This window comes from Ceratotherium simum, chromosome 1 (genome assembly GCF_057802395.1).
Source record: "Ceratotherium simum simum isolate JZ-2026a chromosome 1, ASM5780239v1, whole genome shotgun sequence".
NCBI classification, from domain to species: Eukaryota; Metazoa; Chordata; class Mammalia; order Perissodactyla; family Rhinocerotidae; genus Ceratotherium; species Ceratotherium simum.
The window spans coordinates 78,782,604-78,794,860 of NC_141900.1; positions in this window are offsets into that span (position 1 = coordinate 78,782,604).

Genomic DNA, 12,257 nt, shown 5'->3' on the forward strand with positions numbered 1-12,257 from the left:
GGGCAACACGTGCCCTCCAGGACCTCTTCCAAGGTTTTGGAACATTTATTCTAATTTGTTGTTGTCTGGACCCTCATGATATTAAATATTTTAAGTAAATCTCTGAATGGAATACATGCTGCCAGTTTTCACCAACATGACAGAATTTGTTTGCAGGGGGAAGGGGTGATATAATAAGCATAGTTTTTGGCTTGTTTTTAAACTGCAAGATTTTATACTCTTCTTTCCTTCAACAAGATCTGGCCTCTCTCACCCAGTCTCTGGACATCATTAGAACTTTGTTCTATAGACGCAAGTGCCAATACAGTGACTCAACTTCCGTTGCCACTGTTGATCCATTTCAGTAGCCTGTTGCTCCTGGTGATGCAGGCAAATCGTAGCGTCACTGCATTGTCATTATGCTTCTTTCTTCCCACGGTCTTGTCCGCTCCTCCCCAGGCTGAACAGGAAGGATGTGCATGTGGAGGGTGAGCTGGTCCTCTTCCAGCGAGTATAACAGTTCTTTTAATAGGTTCATGATCAGAGTGCTTTGAGACCCCAATGTTTTCCTGTACAAATTTTTCATGTGAGTTCTTGATTTAGCTTCCTGGGACAAGCTTCCTTTGGAGTTGGGTTGAAGGTACCACAATTAACAGAAATCAACTCTCCTCACTAATAATTACATTCAAGGGTCTAAAACGGAACACCTTTACTCTCCCCTTTTCAGATAGAGTTCCACAGGACTAGGACCACTGTGAAGAGAAATCTCTCTCTGCTCCAGAGGCTCATCCCAAAAGCCTGTTTCAGTTCCAGCACATGCAGACATGACGTCTCTTCCCGGAGGTAAATAAAGCCTTCAGGGCACCATCTAGATGTGAGATGATGCTCAAGAGATGAAAAGCCTTTTTGATCTCCACCACATGCACACTGTGGGGTGGGCTACAAGAACGTACCTCCTTTCCCAATCTTCCTTACTACATTTAGCATCTTCTTTTTAGTTTTTTTCCTTAATTGTTCCATCCTACTCAAAAACATATCCAAAATAATTGTATGAGTTTCTATTTTACATGAAAAAGTACAAAGGTGCTGAATAAAATAGCACCATCTCTTCTTGCTGCATTTTATAAGAAAAAAAACTATTTTGCTGATGTGAACTCTTCTCATCTCAAATTCGTTATTTTATTTTCTCTCTCTTCTCTGAGTTAAAAGGCCTTTGGGTAAGAAGTGATTGAACACTGATGTGTCACGTGAAACTTTCCCTTTTCCATTCAGCACTAATAAAAATATTTGCCTTCTACTTAACTAACAGGTCTTTTCTTTAAAACTTGCTGAACTTGTTTTTTAACTTAGTAACTTCAGTGCAGACCATAACAGGGATGCTTTAGATTTTCATCTCTTTCATTCCTTAGGAAAAAAAACAGAAAGAAAGAAAGGCAAAAAAAAAAAGTCCCCAAACTTACAGGCTGAATAAGGAGAATGAAGAAAAGTTTCTTAGTTCATAAAATAATCTTTTTAAAACTCTTATTGGCTTATAAATTACTGCTTTCCATTAAATATTAACCAAAAAATCACTTACCTTCACAGACAGAATATGTGTAAATTGCCAATATAATTTAATTTAATTTTATTTAATAACAATGTGGAAAGCACAAATAGAAATGATCATTCATCATTAACAGGTTTATAGGGCTTTAAAATTTTAACAGTAATATTTGCTCATTGGACTAACTCAAACTGAACATATGACATATCTAAGTTTTTTAATACCCTAAAAACATCTCAATTCTACCTGGAAATGCAGTTCTGTAAATCTACCTATGCCACTGAAAAAAAAAATTGGTAAGATATAAAAGTATATATAGTCAGCAAAAGAATATTTTAAACTGTTTCATCTACTCAACAAAATTATTCCATTGAAGCCAAATAAATACTCATCAAATTACTACCCAGAAGAGTCAGCAGCTGCTTCTATTTAAGGCTTTCATATATGTCTTTACTGTCCCCTCCCTACTCCGCCAAATTAACTGGGAAAGAGACAGTGGGATTAATTTCAAGAGCTCTTTCTCCCTGCAGGGCACTGGGAGCTGATGCAATGGGGAGCAGCTGCATTTCCTGAGCCATTCTGTCCCTTCTAGCTATTATTCTTCCTTTTCTTTTCCTCCACAGTCTCTCCCTTCCTTTACACAGTCTCAGTTAATTCTCAAGCTTTAAATTACGTTTATATCTTGACGACTCCTATAAGTACATCTCTAGCCCAGGCTCCCTCTATTGGGAACTCCAGATTCTAGTATCCAACCAGCTACAGGGTATTTCAAGATTCATGTGTGCAAAATGGAACTCTCAGCAATGGAACACCACATCACTTCTCAATAAGTAGTAAGTGGAATCACCATTCATTCATTTTTCAACCAGAAACCTAGATTTTATCCTTGATTCATCTTTTTCTCTTATCTCTACACTTTATTCACTCTAATGGAAAGTTCTATCAATTCTACTGCAAAATATACCTCTTATCCATATCTCATTCTGTCTCCCTTGCCACTAATCTAGTTAAGACAACGGCAGTCTCTCAACTGGACTACTTCCTCAGCCTTTGCAACATTGATATTTGCTCCCCTTGATCCATTCTCCATAAAAAAGTAATGGGAATTATTGTCCTGTTATTACAGGTGAGGAAACCAAAGTTCCTGATAATAAATAAATTGGTCCTTTACATGGCAATAAAGGAGAAAGCTGGAATTTTAAGCCAGGTGAACCAGCTCAGAGGTTCAACCATTTACCCCACTCCATATAATTACGAAATGGACCTGGCTAGTTCAAATTTTGAGTTCTTTTTACTCAACTATACTGCTACTCTATATTTATAGGAATAGTGACCAGAGGAATATTTTTCATCTCTCCAAAATTAAAATGGAACAGAAAACTCACACATGCACACGTATATTGTAGAAAACATCAAAATGTGAAGAGATTATTGTTGAGGGTGTAAGAGAGAGGTGAAATTATGAGTAAGTTTATTTTCTTCTCCATAATTTTCTTTCTGCATTTTTCCAAATTTTCTACTAAAAACTTATACCAGTTATAATCAGAAAATCACAATAAAGCTTTAAATTGGTCTGAATATAACTAAAATACGTATTTAATTAAACTAAGTTAAACTGAAATATTTGACCCTTTTATTTTAGTTTTATAACCAAATTTTCATTACTTTCATTATTTTAATAACTTAATTGATTTTATTAATTATAGATTGTGTTATAGGGATTAGCCAAAAGGTTCTTTGCAACTGAGATTAGAAATTATAATCTTCTAAGACTTTGCTTCCTCTATTTTCCTGACCAAAGTTATCATCAGAAGTCTTCTTTTGTTAATTCCCAAGCCACCCTAAGTAATATTATAGTTAAACTACATTTCCATGTACACTTGAAATTAACCATAAGGAATAGCACACCATTTACACACGAGTGAGAAATGCTTTTCAAAGGCATTCAATTTTTTCATAAATGTGAGTAGTCCCTAGAGTTCCATCTACAGCTAGTAAAGGCTCCAAAACTGAAACACCATACATCCAGCTTCAACTGATGACTCGCTGGCATTTTCAACACAGTAGGCCTAACTGTACTCTTTGACAGCCCCAGGCTGAATTAAGTGCCCCTCACTGATGTTCTCAAAACACCCCATGTAACCTCTTTTGATACGTAAATTGTGTATTATAACTATTTGTCAGCCTATATTCTCCACTAGACTGTAAGCTCCTTAAGAGCAGTCTCTATCATTCATCTCCTTGGTGTCTAAAAACATTCTATAGGCTTCGGTAAAGATATTTTTCAAATTAAAAAATTAACTTCTCTAAAATAATATGATAAAAAGTAATAGTTTGGGGCCGGCCAGTGGCACAAGTGGTTAAGTGCGCACGCTCCACTGCAGTGGCCCGGGGTTCGCCGGTTCAGATCTTGGGCGTGCACCTACGCACCGCCTGGCAAGCCATGCTGTGGTGGCGTCCCATATAAAGTGGAAGAAGATGGGCATTGATGTTAGCCCAGGGCCAGTCTTCCTCAGCAAAAAAAAAAAAAAAAAAGAGGAGGCTTGGCAGATGTTAGCATAGGGCTGATCTACCTCACAAAAAAAAAAAAAGTAATAGTTTTACCCAATCAAATCTACACCAAGATAAATAGTGTAACTAACCCTTGAAGTCAATTTAAAGTTAGTCAATCAACATATATTTTAATGCCTAAAAGATTCAGTTTCCTCTAGACCAAATTGGGAAGAGTTCAATGGAACAGTTCATCAACTGGAAAATTTTAACTTTTAGCATACCAAACAGAAGATATCAATAAAGTGTGTTTGGGATGATGGTAAAGTATTTGATTTCCATGTTCTTTACTTCATGGAATTGGTCGTCAGTTTTCTTCTGTTACACATTAGATCCCATCTTTGTATTTGTTATTCCATTTAAAAAGTGTCTTCAAATGTAACAAAGACTTCATTGAAAAATAGTGAATTTCAGTAAGGCTGTCAATTGGGGAGATCTTTCCCCTTTTATGTAGCTCTCTAAAAAAACACCTCACTTTTTTTGTATCCAAATACTGTCATATTGTCAACATCTTTTCTCTTTCTTTCTCTAAATTCTAGAACATTCTATTTAATTCTTTTAATGTTGTTTAGTGTTGGAGACTGATATAAAATGTCACTTTCAGAATTTGATTCACCACAACAGTGTGTAGAAGAAAATCTTTTTTACAGTTTCCACAAGTCTGATATTTTGCATTGAATAATCAAAGGGGGAAAAAAAGTATCCACTGGCTATATGAACAAAACTAACACCAGCGCATGTGGCTAGTGAATGAAGGAGACCTTAAGGAATTAAGTAGGCTGCCCTAAATCTATATGGACAATTGTTGGGCATAGGGATTTTTCTCACTCCAATGGGTTATAGGATATGTGATCTCTAGGAGACCGTATGGGGCCAAAACTTCAACCCCATGAAGTCTGAGGTTAGAGTTCTTGCGGGGTATCATTTACACTATGCAGATCATCGCCTAACATTGCACAAGGGTTTTGGGAGCCTCTGTTTGGCAGCCAGCCATGATTCACTGCAGCAGCATATTGTCAAGGCAGCTGGTCCTTCATACAAACACATACTCAACCCACTGCAGATTTTAACCCTTTCTCACCCAACAACACATACCCTTGTTTTCACAATACCCGTAAGAATCATATTTTATTCATTGAGGGCCAGTTGTGTACCAACTCTTTTTATATAACATCTCTAAGCTTTACAACAACCTTATAAAGTAGGTATTATCATCCCCAATTTACAGATGAGAAAACTAAGAGGTTAAATATCTTGCCCAAGGTCTCAGAACTAGTGTAAGCTGAACTGTAATTCAAACCAAGATCTGTCTGGTTCCAAACCCTCTTGCCATTGATATCTATTCATGCATCACAATAGGACCTAGAGAAGGGCAAAAGCTCTTTTGAAGTGCAAACTCATGAAAAATCTAGGAAGTTAGGTAAATTCTATTATTATAATTTCAAACTTGTCTTCATTATTACCGGAGCTGACTTGCTTGAGAACCATAAGATCCTGTGATTACTCCAAGTCTGTGCTTTATTCTGAATGATATGTTGTATTTTAAATGTTCAGTACTTTAAGGAAATAACTTATTTTAATAAAGCACTAAAAAAGCTGTAAAAGTTCCAAAAAAAAGGAAGGGAATTGCCAATAATAGGGTCAGGATGCAGTATATTAACGGTCATTTGCCTGTCTCCCAAAGGGCCGTCCTATGTTAGCGTTCTCTGATGAATACACTACGGCCTAATCCAAACACTGGCCTCAAATTTTGATATCAGAAGTTTGATTTGTGTCTGATACTAAAAGTGATTCCTATTAAATGAGAGTTTGAGTTTCTCCAGACTGGTTTTTATGTGGGAAAAAAATCATTAATAGATTGTTAGTTTTTAAAATATTTAATTTATTACAGTTATAAGTAAAAGAAGGTTAGTTCTTCTTTACAGTTTTCAGTTCATTTTATAAACCTTTTTATCCCATGTATAAAGCTAGCAAATTTTCACAGTCACTTTAAAGGTGGCCTTTAATTATTTTCTGGAAGCAGTTATAAACTTTGTTAATTAAACTCCTTTTAACATTTTAAACTCCATGAATACATTTAATATACTCAATTTCTTTCTATCCATACATAAGTTATCTAACAAACTTTCTCAAGTATTTAGCAATACTTATCAAATTAATAAATGAAACTTTAAAAATAGTTTTGAGTTTTCTTAAATCTTCACATACTAAATAAAAAGTTAATTATAATCAGTCTAGACACACAATTCTAAATCAATTCTTAATTAGACATTTTAAAATGGTGTTACAAGGTTGACCTGTTATTCTAACAGGTTAAAGTCTCTTATAGCTTGCAGATACTTAATATAGCAAGTATGCACACATTAATTAATGTAAAAATATTAATATTACATTTTGGTTCTCTTAAACATTTCTACAATTAATTCTAAATCTTCCCAGATATGAAAAATTCTTTTCCACAAAGGAAATATACCATCTCACAAAATTTTAGGGGTTATATCCTCATATAATTTTTGCAGCTGCCTTCTCAATTTCTCAATAACCTGAGGCTAGTCCTGGGGTAAGATTGGATCCTGTCTGTGACAGGGATGGAACATACTGAACCTTGTAGGTTATAATAGACTATAATAAGGACTTAAAGTTAAAGAAGAAAACTTCATGTGGCTCATATCCATTAGAAGTGCATCACATCATCATCTAGCTTTCAAGTCAGGTTAGAGTCTATAACTCCCACCCAGGTAGCCATACCCCTTAATTGGATTTTGCTTTCCTTCATTCTTAAGACCAGTAAATGTATTCACATACAGGTGTGATGACATTTGAATGTAAGTCAACCCTGCATTTTCTCATGTTAATCAAACCACCCCACTCTTCCTACTATTAAAACCATATTGGATTGAATACTGAAATGTCTTGGAGTTTTGACTGTTTTTGCTCACAACTTCCAAGGTCATTCTATCGAGAGGCTCGTCTCTTAAGCGCTGATGCACCTTAACCAGCCTCGCAAAAGTACCGTATCAAAACAAAAAGCCCCCATATTAATTTACAAGGAGAAATAGAACTGGAAGCCAGGTACTTAAAATCTTCTGCTGCATGCATTATTTTCCTATAAACGAGCCTCGTAAAGAGGCGAGTTACTATCTGAAGGCTGCTTGGTAAGTATGGACTCAGAACAAGAGGAATTAAATATATGATTTGGATAATTAATGACATCGGGACAAGACAACTGATATATCCACCAGGGTTTTGAGGAGCCTAATAGGTAGTATCTTTTCTACCCCGAAAGTTTGGTACCAACTAAAAGGCAAATACAAATGGAGCTCAAAATGTCAGCTGCCTTACCAGCGAAGGCTAAATTAGAGGCACAACTTTAGCTATGCAATTAAGTGCGCTTGATAATATTTCTCCATTGAATAAGATGAGTTGACATTGTCACTGATACAGCTGCTGAATCTATTATTTTTTAAGCAAGAGAAGATTAATATAAAATTCCAAAGTCCAAACAGTGGTTACTCCTAGAAGAAGAGAAGGGGAAATGCAATGGGAAGAGGCACAGAGGACTTTCTAAGTACTGTTAAATGTTATATTCCTTAATCTGAGTGCTGGGTACACAGGTGTTTGTTACTATTATATATACATTAGTTATAGGGTTTAATATTTTTATATATGAATAATACATTTCAGAAGAAAAAATAATTTATCCAAGATAAAAATCACAAGTGTAATCATTCCATTTATGAAAAACTTCCTGCATGTGTGAGTATGTATAAAGATAGAGTTATGTGAAATGACAATCATCAAAATGTTAAGGGACAATCTCTCAGGGTGGTAAGATTTCAGATGGTTTTTGGTTTGTTTGTGTTTGTTTGTTTATTTTTCTGTGTTGTTCTTATGTTATAATTAGAAAAACCAGGGCCGGCCCCGTGGCTTAGCGGTTAAGTGCATATGCTCTGCTACTGGCGGCCCAGGCTGGGATCCTGGGCGCGCACCAACGCACCGCTTCTCCGGCCATGCTGAGGCCGTGTACCACATACAGCAACCAGAAGGATGTACACTATGATGTACAACTATCTACTGGGGCTTTGGGGAAAAAAAGGGAGGAGGATTGGCAATAGATGTTAGCTCAGAGCCGGTCTTCCTCAGCGAAAAGAAGAGGATTAGCATGGATGTTAGCTCAGGGCTGATTTTCCTCACAAAAAAAAAAAAAAAGAAAAACCAATAAAGCTATTTTCACTGTGAAGCAAAAAGAAACATAACTCCTGCACACAAAAAGTTATTAAATGGAATTGTATATGTAGCTTTTTTTTTCAAATTTGTTATTATTAAATTGTAATCCTAAACATTTATTTTTCTTTAGTTAAAGAAAAGATAATACCTGGTATATTGTATGCTGCATGGGTTCAAACCTCACTCCTGGTACCAAAATCTGTGTTATTTTTCTATTGCTGCTATAACAAATTACCTCAAACTAAGTGACATAAAACAGCACAGATTTATTATCTTACAATTCTGAAGCTCAGAAGTCCAACATGGGTCTCACTAGGTTGAAATCAAGATATTGGCAGAGTTGTATTCTTTTCTTGAGGCTCTAGGGGATGAGCCATTTTTTTTGCCTTTTTCAGTTTCTAAAGGCCATCCCTACTGGTTGGCTTATGGCCCCCTTTCATCTCTCTAACTATTTTCCCTCTCATTCTGTCCTCAGTCTGAAAGGTTCTTGTAAGGATTCTTGTGAAGGTTGGGCCTACCTGGATAAGCCAGGATAATCTTCTCATCTCAAAGTCCTTAAGAGTAATCATATCCTCAAAGTTGCTTTATCCATGTAAGGTAATGTGGTCACAGGTTCCAGGAATTAGACCAGGGGCATCTTTGGGTGGCCATCATTCTGCCTACCATATATGGCTTGTAGATACAGAAAATAACTCTGATAATTCTGTATTTATCTATATATAATTTTCCTCTAATTTTCAAAAAATATATAGAAACATTTTAATATTCAAAACACATTGTCAAATATTAACATAATTTTAATTTATTCAAAATAACTTCTAAACTAAAACTGAAAAACATTATGATAATGACTTAGTTGAAAATAGGTACTTTTTTTAATTGTCAAAGAAAAACACAGTCATGCAAATACTGAAAGCCTAAACATTATAGATAGTTTAGGAATTAAAAAAAATAAGGTTTCTTTCTTCAACAAACTTTTAAAAAGACAATAAAATCAGATTGCCATAAATCATAAGTAGGAATTATTGTACATATTATGTACATCCCTCAACCAGGGTCAGCTTCCCAAAGAGGTGACAAGAATGCCAGTGGGAGCCAGTTGTTGCACACTCTTCAGGCCACTTCTTACACCCCATCTATTAGGTGTGTTGAAAATTGCCCCACAGGGATTCATTGCTTTGCGTTCAAAACCTCTATTAAAATGCCAGCTCTCAGAATATAAGCTAAATATTAGCGAAAACCTTGGCCTGGATTTGTTAAAAACTAGGCTAAAAGCTGACATTTGAGGAGGCAAGTACACCAGAAGAATTCTACCAGAAGTTAGAAATGTGTCATTAAAATGGCAAATATAATAATCTAACTTTTCCTATTTTCTGTTTTTTAATGCACCATCCTCTACCAATAATAAGACAAGTCATGCCAACCAGCCAGAGGAAGATAAAATGTAAGGCTGTAGAGGCATTTTTATTAATTTAAAAAATTTAATGTGCTGGCCAGAGAGATTGACAACTGATTTTTGATGAAATAATAGGAAAGCTAGGTGTAATTTCCGAGAAATGGAAACGCAGCCTATCATAAATCATTGATCCTGTTTATGCCTAATGTCTTATAACATTTTCCCTGCTGTGCCCATTGTTTATTCATATTAATCAAAAATAACCTGAAATTAATGCCAAATGCCCTACGAAATTATGGCAAAGCAAGGATATTACTTACAAGATTACTTCTGCTTCTGCTCAGAAGAGTTTGAAAGCTTTATATCACTCAGTGGCATATTTCATTTTAAGCAGCCCCATCTCCTTTCATCTCTGTGCTATGTATAGCATGCTGAACTATCTTCATAAGATCAAAGGGAAACTCACTGTACTTTATTTACAGAGGCAAATTTAATGGGTAACCAAGGTACTTATTTTACTAAACTGACTAGTCCCTTTGAACTACTATCTTCACTGATCCATAGACCATGCTCAAATGCGAAGAAGGCTTCCTTGAATCTGGAAAATGTTCTTAGCCTAATTGGTGCACTTTCTTTGAACTGCATGCCATGGATTTTACTATGCTGTAAGTGCACAGCACAGGTTTCTTCAGGACACAGGACTGCTAAAATCCTTTAGAAAACAAAAAACAAAGCAAATAAAAAATATACCTACACTGCAAAATTGAAAATACTTTATCTCAATATTAACCAATAAGCACAACTCATTCCAAAGTACATGATTATGATGTCAGTAGTTTTTACAATAATTGACACACCCCTCTGTGTTTATCTGGCTATGAAATAACTTATAATGCTCACTTCTACATTGATTTGATGAAAAATATGTTTGTTCTGTGTGTTACATTAATATAAATGGGAAAGTGAATATATGTGAACCGAGGTGATACAGTGGAAAGAATATAGATTTAGGAATATTGCATTCCAGTACACCATACAGGAACAGGGTATTTTGCCTAAGTTGTTAATGTCTCTGAATCTCAGATTCCTCATCTTCAAAGTAGGAAATCCCCTTTTGTGATAGACATGAATGCTGTTAACCAGAATTTCTGGCTCTCATGCCTTGGGGCATATGAAGAAACTGCATTCTCTTCCCCATTGAGATTACTCATGGTGCTGTAACTTGCTTTGGCCAATGAAATGTGAGTGGAGTAACACGGCATTTCTGGGAAGAAGCATCAATTGGCATTATGAACCTTTAGAGAAGTATCTTTTCTGGGACAGTCTTGGAAGCATGTGTTGATATGATATGGAGTTGCAAGTCTGAGCCACCACATGGAGAAGAGCTGCCTTTGAGAATTACCTGGATCTAAAATCTTGCTATTTTAAGCCACTGAGAGTTGTTACCACACGTAGCCTACCCTACCCTGGCTGAACATCCTTGTGGGGTTAATGAAAGGATTAAGTGAAATAATAATACAAATAAAGCACCTAGCTCAGCACTTAGCACATGTTAGTTGATTAATAAATGCTGGTTCTTTTCCTTCTTTTTTTCCTAATCCTGTGCATTTTTTTAAAAAGTGACTCTGCTGTTATAAGCTTACAATAATATAAAGTTAATAAAATTTTCTCCACACCCCTTCCATCCTTTCCTATTACCTTTGTACCTCTCCTGCCTCTTTCCCTGGCTCACAGTGACCAGCTATTATAGGGAGAGGTAAAAAAGTACTTCACAACTATTTCCTCACCACTCATGGTGGCAGTCTCAAGAAAGACAATTTCAAGATTGGTTACAATCACTTGGAATTGCTATTTTTGTCCCCCAGAAGCTGCAAGGGCAATCCTCTCTGGATTATCTTCTTCTGATGCTATCTCTTTCACCTGCTTCCCAAGAATCATGGCAGTTCCGAAGAGTATTTTCCATTGTGTTTACTTCAGGGTCACAGTTTTCCTTGGTATAATTGGTCTGAGAATTAGCTTTATTTCTGTTTAAATTATCTTGGTCTTAAATTGGTTTTCTTAAATTTACTGCCAGACCTAGAAAATGGAAGCATATAGAAACAGAACAAAACAATTTTTCTAGTTCAGTGGATGCAAGAAATGGCCCTGAACATACTTAAATATCATTAATGGCTAACATATCTAGACCACCCACTTTGTGCCAGGCACTTTGCTAAGTACTTTGCAAGCAACCCTTTATGTAATCTCCTTCACAATCCTATGAAGCAGGCACTGCAGTCAAGAACGATGCAGCTGAGTTTAGAGAAACCAGCTTACCAACATCTCTGTAACGAGTGGAGCAGAGAAAGGTGTCCAAACGGTTTGACCGCAAAGTCTATAGTCTTAACCAATTCCTAGTACCTTTACCATATGATTAGGGTCTCCCATTAAGCCATTCTTTAAGTTACAAAGTCATATGGTTATAAAGGTATATAAGCAGATCATTCTAAATTGGTTTCTTATATACCAAGCTCCCTTTTCAATCCCCACTGGTTAACTCGACTACACCCCACGTTCCTCCAC